At 38.6% G+C, this 13,662-nt stretch overlaps 1 pseudogene; it reads right to left on the bottom strand.

The window, feature by feature from the left end:
- The window catches only part of LOC149841763 (GCN5-related N-acetyltransferase 7, chloroplastic-like), a 49,742-nt pseudogene that overhangs the window by 28,165 nt on the left and 7,915 nt on the right, over positions 1–13,662 (bottom strand).

Raw genomic sequence — 13,662 nt, forward strand, 5'->3', positions numbered from 1 at the left:
AGAAATCCCACAAAAGAAGGAGGAGCCAATGAAAGGGAAAGAGTCTTTTTCCCTTGCTCAACTATCCGAAGCACTTCAAATTATACTCAAATCGCCGTCAACTTCGGGAGCCGCCATTGCCTCTTCTTCTCCTCTAGGTACGCCTTCTTGGATTCTTGATTCTGGAGCATCTTTTCATATGACCCCTATTGAAAATGGACTATCCAATGTATGTAGCAACTCCAAAAATTCTTTTGTTTCCACCGCCGATGGTACCTCTTTACAAGTTAAAAGTTTTGGAACATTAGACTTTTCAAAAGATTTTTTTGTGCCAAATGTAAGAGTAGTACCTCAACTTAATTTAAATCTTTTATCTGTCTCTCAAATATGTGATCATGGATGTGAAATCTCCTTCTCAACCAAGGATTGCTCTATACAGGATCTCCAGTCCGGGAAGCGGATTGGGCAAGGCCATAGGAGGGGAGATCTCTACTACATGAACAATTTGAAACTTCCCACTAAATCATTTTGTAATCATGTCTAAGATAAAAATATAGAAACTTGGCATCAAAGATTTAGACATCCAAGCTTCTCAAAAATGTACTCTTTTCCTTTTGGAAAGAAATTTTGTAATGAGAAACATTTTGTTTGCAAGAGTTGTATTTTTGGAAAAATGAAATCCACCCCCTTTCCAAAAAGAACATTTGTGTCCAAAAGACCCTTTGAATTAGTTTATTCGGATGTTTGGGGTCCTTCTCTGGTCATATCAAAAGGACGATACTCATATTATGTTACTTTCATTGATGATTTCACTCGATGTGTGGATCTATTTTCTCAATCTAAAATCCGAAGTTTTTAATTTCTTTAAAAAATTTCATATGATTGTCAAAAATCAATTTTCAACTAATATCTCCATTCTTCGATCCGATTCCGGTGGAGAATATATGTCAAATGAATTTCAAGAATATTTGGAAACCAATGGAATTTGTCATCAAAGGTCATGTCTTAGGACTCCCCAACAAAACGGTCTAGCCGAAAGAAAGCATAGACACATCTTGGAAACCACTAGGACTCTTCTCATTTCCAAAGAAATTCCAAAATGTTATTGGGACGAAGCCGTCTTAACCTCCACTTATTTGATAAATAGAATGATATCCTCATCCCTACAAAGTATATCTCCATATGAAAAACTTTTTGAAAGAACACCCGATTTTAATAGATTAAGAATTTTTGGGTGTAAGTGTTTTGTCCTTACACATAAAAGAGATAAGTTATTTCCCAAAGCTATCAAATGTGTGTTTTTAGGATACGAAGAAAATCAAAAAGGTTTTAGGTGCTTCGATCCCAAAAGTAACAAACTATATGTATCCAAAGATGTTACCTTTTTAGAAAATGAGAACGGCTTTGAGAAAAATAAAGATATTAATGAAAGCGAATATGCTTTCTTATTTGATCTTCTTTCTCAAGAAGATGTGACTCCTCACGCAGAGGATGTTCCTAATGATTTAGAGGATACTCCTCTTAGTAATGTTGAAAATGGAAGTAATGATTTTGAAAATAGGTCAATTCAAACCTATGCTAGGCGTGGTCAAGAAACTCCCGTAAGCGCTTTAGAAAAATATTCTCAAAGTTCCAACATAGAATAAACTTCTTTAAGGAGATCTAGCCGAATCTCCAATCCGCCTAATAGGTTTGTTTCCTATGAGTCCCTAACACCTAAATATAGGGCATGCCTAATTGCATTACACTCTTATCATGAACCATCACACTATAATGAAGCCAAAAACATTCTTCAATAGGTTGAAGCCATGAAACTAGAACTTAGTGCCCTTGAAAAGGCTAAAACTTGGGAAATAACTTCATTACCCACGGGAAAGAAGTCTATTGGATGTAGATGGGTCTTCAAAATTAAAACTAAAAGTGATGGGTCATTAGAACGTTATAAAGCTAGGTTGGTAGCCAAAGGATATGCTCAAGAGTACGGAATAGACTATGAAGAAACCTTCGCTCCTGTAGCTAGAATGACTAGTGTTAGGACTCTTATTGCGGTTTCATCCGTTAAAAAATGGCCTATCTATCAATTGGATGTTAAGAACGCATTTCTTAATGGTGAACTAAGTGAAGAGGTCTATATGGATCATCCACCAAGAGTATCTATTGGTGAAAACAAAATTCTAAAACTAAAAAAAGGCACTTTATGGGTTAAAACAAGCTCCAAAGGCTTGGCATGATAGATTTAGCAATGTAATGACTAGCCTAAATTTTCGTTCATGTTATACTGACACTGCGTTATTTGTGAAAAGTGCAGGGTCCTCTGTAGTTATTCTACTACAATATGTTGATGATATGATCATCACTGGAAGTGATGAGCAACGAATCCATGATATTAAGAAAATTTTGACATGTCTGACCTTGGTTTCTTAAGATATTTTTTAGGTATTGAAGTTGCATATTCACCCCAAGGATATATTCTCTCTCAGATGAAACTTGCTGCTGACATTTGTTCCAAGTCTGGAATTTCGGATGATAAGAAGACAGAAACCCCTGAGGTTATCAATGCAAAGCTAAGGCTGGAAGATGGACACTTCTTGAGAATCCTACTCCCTACCGTCAACTCGTTGGGTCTTTGACCTACTTATCCATCACTCGACCAGACATAGCTCATGCAGTTCACTCCGTCAGTCAGTTTCAACATGCACCTACAACTGTGCACATGAGTGCAGTCTTAAGGATTGTCAGATACATTAAAAACACCATAACTAAGGGAGTTTTTCTTTCCTCCTCGTCATCCCTTGATTTAATTGCTTATACAGATGCTGATTGGGGAGGAAATCCCAATGATAGAGTCTCAACCACTGGTTTTTGTGTTTTCTTAGGTGACTCTATGATTTCTTGGAGATGCAAGAAGCAGCATAAAGTATCATTGTCCTCAACTGAAGCGGAATATCGTGCAATGGCCACTACAACCATGGAGCTTGTGTGGCTTAGAAGTCTCTTCTGTGATATGGGCATCGTCATCTCAATTCCTTCGAAGATGTGTTGCGATAACAAGAGTGCTATCTATATTGCAAGCAACCACACCTTCCATGAGCGTACTAAACACATTGAGATGGATTGCCACTATGTTCGAGATGAATACCTAAAAGGAACCATTGCACTGCCCTACGTCACATCCGAGTACCAGTTGGCGGACTTCTTCACCAAAGCTATTGCTGCTCCTCGTTTCATGTTTCTTCTCAACAAGCTTTCCGTTGTATCCCCGTAAAGCTTGAGGGAGGGTGTTAAAATATATGTAATTCATATATATATATATATATATATATATATATATATATATATATATATATATATATATATATATATATATATATATATTTAACAGTCACTACCCGATAAGGGGTAGTTTTGTAATCTTGCCCAATAGGGGCATTTTAGACTTTTTCCTTTTCTTCCTTTTTCCTTTTTTCTTTTTCTATTTTTTCCTATTTCTTTTTTTGTTTTTTTTTTTGTTTCTTTTGTGCATTTAATGCACAGCCATTGGGGGCCCCAACAAAGAATCGTTGGGAGCCCAACGACTCCTTGTTGGGACTCCCAATGGTCCCTCTCTCTTGCTTTTCTCTAACTCTCCCTCACTCCTCTCTTGCCTATAAATAAGTGGGGTCTCCCCCTTTGTAATGTGTGGCTTCTTCAAGCCCTTTAGTGCATTTATAAGATTTTATGCTTTCTAGCCATTATTGGCTTTTGTGTATGTCCTCTTTTGGACTTGTTCTTTGATTTCTATGTGTGAATGTCCATTGTAGGACATACATTTCTTTTCCGCATATTTCATTACAGTGACATAGCATGGCACACAAGGAGATGCCTCATATATGAGATAAGAAAATGTGAAAGCACTTAAAGGAAAGAAAGGACAGCATTCTAGGAAGCAGTTAAAGGATCATGAAAGGTAAAGACGTAGTCATCCCACCATGCACATGCCACAATCTCAAAGCCTGGTTTTGCTTGCAAAGAAAGTAACAAGATTTATAATTCCTATCATATTAAGAAAAGTTCTCCATCGCATAATAGTAAAAGGGTATACCTCAGGCCTCCTTCCTGATATTTCATCTGCTAGGCTCATGGTTTGGTTAAGGTCTAATGTCCCAATAACAACTCGATCTTCTCCAACATTAGAGAACTATAGCAAATAACATGTATAATCACGTTCATCAGCATGTCATTTCACTGAACAAAAGAAAAATGGTATTTCCTTAATTTATCTTAGGACTCTCCAACATTTAGAAGAAATCAACTAAAACATGGTTATAACTTATGAAACTATTAACATTCTGTCAATCACTTATTTCTTTCATTTTAAAATATGAGGTTATCAGGAAACATGTTTTCTTATGCTGAATTCCTGGAAAATAAAACTTAGATGAGTAGATAATGCAAATGGAAATGTCGTTCATGAAAATGTTCAACAGACAAGAATCAGCTATACATTCAAGTGGTCAGATGAAAGGTTCATACAGAAATTCATGCAGGTACACCACTATATTTGATTATTAGGGAAGCCTGAGTAAGCAAAGTCAAATTACAATGAATAAACTACTGGATAATTAAAACCATAGTCACCTTTATCATTCAAGGTAATTTCTCAGTGAGGATTTTTCTCGGAGAGATTTTCAAAAGTTTCTGTTTCTCGGGAAAATCTCGGGAGTTTAAAAAATTGAAAAATTACAAATAATAATAAAAAAGATAAGAAAATAATAAGTTTTGCATTATTTTTCTTCCAAAAATATAAAGAAACAAGTTTTAAAAGCTTTTGAAAATATAAAAGAAACAAAAAAGAGGAAATGAGAATTTAAAATATAAAAAAAAAAGAGTTTTCCAAAAAATATCATGATATTATCACAATAATATCACGATATTTTGAAAATATCACAAGATATAATATCATGATATTTTGAAAATATCACGAGAAATTCCTGATATTATCAGCAACCTTGAAATAGCCGATATTAAAGCGATGTTTTCAAAATATCGCTGATATAGGTGACACTGATTTAAACCAAGGCTATGCACATTCGTCAATGCGTGAAACATCCATAAAGGATGCTGAAGGCAGCAAGTCTACATAATTCATCATGCATCAGTATAACATTAACAAACCACAAAAGTAGAAACTGTTCAATTTAGTATATAGCATTTTTCAGATGTAATTAGTTGCAAATTATAAACTCATTTATAGGTCGCATCCCTTATTTTCAAGCATAGTCACAAATATTGGTATTGGCTATATCTCGGCGAAGCTATTTCTCGCGATATTATAGGTTTGGTGATAAATCTTGGAAAAATCTCGGGGTTTAAAAAAATAAAAATATATATAAAATACCAAAAATAAGAACATACCGTGTTTTGATAATAAAATACATATATAATAAAAGAAAAAAGTAAAAAAGGCAAAATATAGAAGAAAACACATTTAAGATGTAGAAAATAAATAAAAACAGTAACAATAATTGATAATATTGCGACATTATCAAATTGGTGATATTTTCAAAATATCGTAATATTTTACCTATAATATTGTTTGTTGTGCGATCGTAGAATGCCATTGCGGTTGAAGGGAAAGTTTTATAGGACGACTATTAGACCCGCTTTACTATATGGTACGGAATGTTGGGCTGCCAAGAGACATCATATTCAAAAAATGAGTGTAGCTGAAATGCGGATGCTTAGATGGATGTGTGGAAATACAATAAAAGATAAGATTCGGAACGAGGAGATACGTAAGAGTGTTGCACCCATTGAAAATAAGATGCGAGAGAATCGTTTACGGTGATTTGGACATATTCGGCGAAGGCCTAATGATGCTCCAGTTAGAAGGTTGGAGAGATGGGAAAATATATTAGTTAAAAGAGGTCGGGGTAGGCCTAGGAAGACTTGGATGGAGATGATAGGAAAGGATATGAATGCTTTGAACCTCACCGAGGACATGGCATTGGATAGAAATGATCGAAGGAAAAGGATTCATGTGGAAGACCCAAAATGAATTTCTTTTTTGGTTCATATCGCTGACCCCAATTGTTTTGGGATGAAGGCGTAGTTGTTGTTGTTGTTGTAATATTGTTTGCTGAAAATACAGCGATAATATCACGATATTTTGAAAATTTTGCTGATATCTGTGACTATGGTTTCAAGACACTCATTTTGAAAAAGCTAATGCAATTAATTTATTATTAAGTAGTAAAGGCATTTCAGTCATCTCACCTATGTCACATAGGTGCGGGTGCGTAATTTGGGTGCGGGGGTGCGGCAAATATATATATATATATAGTGCCACACCCACATGTGCACCCGCGTCGCATCGTGTCGATGCGGGTGCGGCACCCAGTTGGCCGAGTCCCTGTGACATAGCATCTCACTAACTAACCTATAGTTGAATTGCTTTGTCTTCTCATTATCATAGTTTACCTTTATTCCTAGAGTCACCAACATCTTTTGACTGTTATTTTTCACATGATCATCTTCTTTGCTCAGAGTATCTTTGCAATTATCTTTTCTTACATGCCTTAAATGGAGAATAGACGCCTAAATTTGATCTTGAACATGAACAACAATGAGATAATTTATGAACAACATGACCAGCAAGTTCTGAGCAGGAGATGTGCGCTGCTACTCAACCACTTGTCGCATTGCAACAGACCGAGAAAAGCACCTGCTGCAGTGAGGGATTGGGAGTGTTTGATGGAGCACTATTTTGCTTTTTTCAGACATATCACCAAACAGTTTGGGGGTGCACATCATCTGCTCATGCGCGTCTAAGTTTCCTCCCAATTCAATTCGTGTACCGTCCCTCCCAAATGGGATGCAAGGCACTCTTGCATCCCATTTTGGGAGAGGTGCAAGAGTCCCTCGTTTCACACAGGATGTAGGGCCTGCCATTACAGTACACAATCATCCCGGTGGAAACCCCATATCAAAAGCCCCATTAATGTCCTCATTTTTCTTCATGGGAAAAGTCATTACCGGTGTGATAAAAGTGCCTCAGAGAGAAAACAAAAAAGAAGATATAATGAGACTAGTAATTTTGACAATCATAGCAAGTTTGAACATGAAAACAAGTTACCCATTCAACCCTTGAACATAGAAAAAGAAACATCTCTGATTTGAGATAAAGAATACTTATAAAGCAGAAAATTGGCAGAAGAAACATTCTGTAAATGAGGTTGATCGGATGATATCCTCCTAATGCTTCACACAATCTAAATTTATACCTTGCATTTGAAAATCAAATCCTGAGATGCCCTTGAAAATTCTGACAATGATAGAGTTGCATTTATGCATGCAACACGGTTAGATCCAGTCCTCTTCCCAGCTACACGTTCTTTCAGTGCTCCAAATTCCCACTCCGACAAGTAGCTCCTATGATCCTAACAGAACTTGACAAACCATAAACATCATCAGTATCATAAAAATATAAAAAGCGTATAATGAAGCAAACAATATGAAATATAACTGGCTTGAACTCCATCTAGCATGAATCGTGGAATACCATGCACCACATAATGAGAATCTAGTGGCATCAAAGTACACTTTTTCCTCTTTTTTTATAGTGACTCGGTGGGATAAACCCAGGTCTGAGGGAATCAAAGTATACCTTGTCCTCTCTTTTTTTATAGTCACTCAATGAGATAAATTTGCTTGTGATTCAGACCTGGAATCCCTTGGATAAGACAGAAATTTGTCAATCCAGTTGGCACATTAGGCCGTCCATTGGCAGATATGGATTTTTGGGAGAATGAGTAGGTGGTATCTTATAGGCTGAGAGTGGTTTCTTTCTGCCATTATGGTTCTATTCTTTTGAGAAACGATTTGATGCAAACAACAGGAAGAAATTCTGGTAGATTACAGATCTACCACCAGAACTTCGCTGAACTGATCCTGGTCAATGAATTAACTAAGAATGAAACAGTAACCTTCATATTATGAGCTCCATCTTCTCCACCTTCGTGAGTTTCTCTTCTGTAATTTGTGAATGCCATAGTGGGAAGCTGACGAAATTCATTAAAAACCTAATCAAACTGGAAAACATTAAAATGGGATGCAAAAAAAAAATTTAAATTCTTCTCGGAAGCCACCGGAGAGCCTCTAATGGACAACAAAAATCAGATCATTTCTGGACATTCAGAAATTATAGGAACCCTAAATTCATGCGGTTTGTATCACAATTCCTTCTCCATATTACCAAATCCATCTTCCCCCTTCTTCGCAGGGTTCTTCTATAATTTGCAAGTGTCATAGAGGGATCATGATGAAAATGCACTAAAATACTTAACCAAACTCAAAAAACAATAAAATGTGAAGCAAAAAAGAGGAACGAATTCTTCTCAGAAACCACTTAAGAAGCGAAAAACATCACTGAAATCTTCTAACAGAACGAAAATCAGATCGTTGCTGAGATTCAGAAACCAAAGGAGCCCCAAATTCGAATCGAACATGAAAATACACGAGCTCAATTTGATTAATATCAACGAGGATGGTGATCACAATCACAACAACCAAATCTAATCAAAGACAGAGATCAAAATCATGCGAGAAAATATCAACTGATTTTTAAATCTCTACAGGAATCAATAAAAACATAGGTGTTCTAATCCATGAGATAGGAAGAGGAGATCGATCACCTCGACGGCGAAGACGGTGTGATCGAGAGCGTAGAAGGAGTCGACGCGGAGACGAGCGGCGGCCCACAATTCGTGATCGGAGACGGCTTGGGCGATGACCAAGGAATGGATGGCATGATGCTATCCTTCTTGTTGGAGATGAGTGGTGGTGGTTCTGCAGGAGGAGGAGGCAGAGAGGAGGCGACAGAGACGATGTGTGTAATGGGAATGTGCTGCAGCAGCAGGGGATGAGTTGATGTGGGTGGAGAAGGGATGGCGGGAGAGATTGAATTGGGGAGATTGGATGGCGGGAGAGAAGATGAGAGGCTGCGGAGAGCAAGAGAGGGATGTCATGTCTCTCTCTCTCGGATGCAGGAAATTATGGTGAGTAGTTGCAATGGGCGAGTGCACCAAATGTTGCGTTCCACAAAGTGAAGTGTATAGATTGTTGCTCCCCAGGGGCGGGCAGATTGGTTTCTTGAGCGTGCATTATTCGGGTCTTGAATGTTGCGTTCAACAAAGTGAAGTGTATAGATTGTTGCTCCCCAGGTGCGGGCAGATTGGTTTTTTGAGCGTGCGTTATTCGGGTCTTGGCTTCATTATTTTTGCAAGATAGAGTTCATACTCATAATTATTTAAAAAAGTTGAGCAAGTACTTTTCATTTATTCTGGTCCTGACCAATCTTTGTGACTCTATTTAATAGAACGTGGAGATCTTTGAACTTAACTGTCAAAGAAGAGTCTTTTGTGCTTGATCTGCTCTTAGGCCCTATTAAAATTAGACGATGCAAGCGGTGGAGACTGATTTGGAAGACATGGTTGCTTACTACTTGATGGTTTGTTTGAATGGCACGCAATGATGTTACTTTCCGTCAAATTTCGATCATCCTTAATAATCTTGTCCATAAAATCATGGTTGGTGTATATGAGATTCTACTTATGCATCTTAGAGACCTCTCTTTCTGTTTGAACAGCGTTCACTCATCGGTGGTTTCTTCTAATCCAGCGGATCCTGGTTGATCTTGGCTTTGTTGTTTGTTGCTAGATGGCTGTAGTTTCTTTTTCTTTAGTTTTTTTTTCTATATTTTAGTTTTGTTTTCTATTTTATTTGGTTCATGGGTTCAACATTTTCTTGATCTTCATGAGTGATAATGTTGATCCTCTCTCTCTCTCTCTCTCTCTCTCTCTCTCTCTCTCTCTCTCTCTCTCGTTTGGTTATATGTAGGTTTGAATTTTTTGGTGTTTTTTAAAAGAATTATGGGGATGGATAAAACATATGTGAATGTGATTGGATTTGGAGGGAATTACAAGTTTTGCAACTACGTGGAATGGATTCTTAGACTAAGATACAGATGGATCGGGTTCTCGCTGTATTCGATCCAAAGTAACACATTATATTCAGATATGGATTCTTAGACTAAGATGCAGATGTGAATCCAGGTCGAATTTGGATCTGCTTAATCAAATTACTTGCCACTTCGGATCAATGTTCTGTGTGAGAACTACATTTGGATTCAGATCCGATCAAATCTTTTTACATTTTTTTTTACATGTAACAAGATGAATTTTAGTCCCTTTCCAGCATTGTCATATGTATTTTGGATCCCAATTCCACCATACTTTATCTGATCTCAGTTGGATCCAATATTGTCAGGTTCAGATCTCGATTCAGATGCAGATCTAGCATCATTCGACGTCTATCTCTATCTGATCCATTTACACCCTCTCCATAGCCACAAGAACTAACGTAATGAAGAGGGGAAGAAAAAGAGAAATTTTCATTTTTTTTTTTCTTTTACACGTTTGATCTTGTCAAGCCTGCCTCAAGATTAAGTTTGACCAATCTGTTCTTTTTTTTTATGTCATGGAATCCTAATCAAGAACCCAGTCACTTAATGGGCTTGCCCTCATGCAAGGTAAACCCTGACATTCAAGCTCCTATGGAGCCCACTAGTTAAAGGTGCTCACACACTCAGTGGGAGTAGAACCTAGGACAAACGGGTCAGTACCTTCTCCCTAGGCCCGTTGCCACTCTGGCAACCCGAGCGGGTGTAAGTTTGGCCAATGTTTCTTTTTTTTTTTAAATAAAAAAACATGAATTCATTACTCAGAATAGTGTCAAAATGGTACATCAGATCAAACTGATGTCGTCAAGAGATCGGCCACAAGAACAAGGAGATGCAGTTTTTAAAAAGGGGTCTAACCTAGTTGCAGTTCGCAAAACTCCACTTTCTACTTGCAATTGATAGATGTCTGCAAAAATTTGGCGGGAAATAATTGTGAGGGTTTTGAAACTTCATCAAAAGTGTGCACATTTTGTTTCTTCCAAACCTACCACCAGGCAGAGAGTAGCCAACAACACCAGATGAATCTTTGTTTTTGCCCTCGAAAGCATGCCTTCCCATTCATCAGTAGGTCATGGCACCATGAATCCCTCCTCACTGTTAGGTTAGGCAAAGACAATTTATTTATTTTTGTTTATAACCCGAAGAAACCTCACTCGGCACAAAGACCTGGTTGCGCTGGCTCAGTCTGTCGTACCTACAGCTATGGCCCTTGCTCTCAGGCCTGTGCTACGCATTGGCTTGCAGAGAGGGGCGACACCCATAAGAATGAAACCTTGACTGCCCCTCTACCCCCCTCATGAAGATGCTTTAAAATAACGGACAATCCCAGAAAAGATGATAGCCATCTTCTTCTTGGGGAAAAACAAAGTATGTATTGGATTGTCATCTAAATACCCATCTCTTTAAAGTGGACTGGGTAATGACCCTGTCATAAAAGAGAAGTCAATCAAATGTCTGAAATCGATAGGAAGATCTCAGACCCCGTATGCATTCATGCGGGCTTACTGTAATATATGGCACCACCGTACACCCGACTGAGCGTCACACGACACTCATTTGGGACCCCGAACATGCATTGTAGCTACAGTGTGTGTTCGGGGGAGAACACGCAACGCCCTCTCGCATTCATGAGGGAAAGGATCCAAGCCTTGTTTTTGCATTAAGTGGTAACAAGAAGAAACTGAAAAAACCCTGTCATGTGAACAACTCCATGACACCTGTTCATTATGTAGGTCTATCTCCACTCCTTCACTGTCATCCCACACCCTTATCCAATCTCCCCGAATAGCCGATGTTCGCTTGAGCCTAAGAATTGGCCAATCCTTTGTTGGGCCTTGCATCATGAAGATCATCAGCGCCTTCCCTTGTTCATTAATTGCCAACTCCCACCATAATTTACACAGCAAGGCCTTGTTCCTAAGGTGCAGCATTGGGATGCCCAAACCACCCCTCATTTTGGGAAGGGTCACCATATCCCATCCAAGAAGAAATGCTTTCTTGTTTGGATTAGCCCTCAACCACAAGAAATGACGTATAATTTTGTCGAGTTGCCTCTCCACCTTCTTGAGAACAATAATGACCAAGAGTAAGTAACTTGGTATAAGTGAAAGAAACTACCTAATAAGCGTTACTCGACCAGCCATGGAGAGGTACTCGACCTTCCATGGTTGGAGTTTGGAGGAGACATGATCAACAACCGGCTGTCATAGCTGCAAGTTTATTTTTTTCCTGCACAAAGGTAGTCCAAGTGAGATGTTGGAAGTGAGGCAAGGGGGCACCCCGAAAATGAAAGAGGCAGCCATGTATGTCAGCCTCTTCTAGTTGAAGATGGCAACGGAGCATTTGGACTCCTTTATATGTAGGCCTGAAACCATTGCAAAACTCTTCAGAATCTGCTCCACCCATGTCATTTGAGAATTTGAGACCTCCCCAAAGATCAAAAGGTCATTAGCGAATTGTAATATTATAAAGTTCTATGGAAAGATATCAGATTGACAAAGTCGATGGCAACTGCCCTTTGAATATGGTTGCTAATCCTTTTGCTGCAATGTTGAACAACAAAGGCAACAATGGCAACCCTATAATGGAGCCCTCAGTGTCAGAAAATTGTGTGGGCCTACATACGTTGAACCACACATTGTAAGTTTGTCTTAAGTTCAGGCCCGATTTATGTGATCTAATCCAGTTGGGCCCTGCTGATATCTCATATGGTATGGTACACTATGTGGAAAAACCTGTTCTGTCTACAATTTTGTAATGGGTTGAATTGGATACAGACTCTTAATTACATTAGGTTATGGTCATCAAACCTTATATAATGGCCCTCTCATCAGACTCCTCATAATCAGAAAGATAATTCAGTCCCTCTCTCATTAGGTTTAGAGAAAAGAAAATGGTCATGTATATAGATTATGGAAGATTATACCCATCAACGATATGTCAGAGCGTTTATGCATTCAAGTACGCTTCCCCATCAAGTTTTGTTTCTATTTTTGTTTCAACGATTTAGCGAGAACATGTAAATTGGTCCTTTTTAGTCTTCGATGGATTTTTAAATCCAACAATTGGTATTAGAGCTACTGTTTTTGTTGAATTATTGAAACATATGACTTTGTATGTTTTGTTTTCTTTCCTTTTTTTTCGACGATAATCCATTGAGAACACTGGATCGTCGTCGTGCGGCATAGGGTTTTCCCCTTTCAGCTTGCCGGACAAGAGGGTCATTGGGCTTTTCCTCTCTTTGCAGATTGGACAAAAGGGTCATCTCGACCCCTTTCTTTGATTCATTGGTCGCCAATTTGTCGCCTGGTAGTGTAGGGTTTACCCCCATTAAAATCATCGAACGGGCAGAAGCTTGGTCTGATCGCCAAACAAGCGTTTGCCTACTTCATTTTTCAGACGGCTTAGGCGACCAAATGATCAGGTTAGGATTTGTCATCGGTCAGCCTCTCGGGCAAAGTTTTTGGGTCTAGATAGACTGTGCCAGACATTAGGATCCAGTTTGATCCCCAGTCGAGAGGGGTTCAGCATCGACCATGGGGTTCAGTTCTCAGGCCCTCGGACGAAGGGGTCTTGATCCCCCACTCGCCCCCTTCTGACCACTGCTGGCAAAGGACTTGCCCACATTAGGATTCTGCTGACCAGATAAGGGTTTTCCCCTTTATGGTTGTCAGGTGGGGTATTTC

The sequence above is a fragment of the Nuphar pumila genome, chromosome 3 (assembly GCF_984573655.1).
Source record: "Nuphar pumila chromosome 3, dmNupPumi1.hap1.1, whole genome shotgun sequence".
Taxonomy (NCBI): Eukaryota; Viridiplantae; Streptophyta; class Magnoliopsida; order Nymphaeales; family Nymphaeaceae; genus Nuphar; species Nuphar pumila.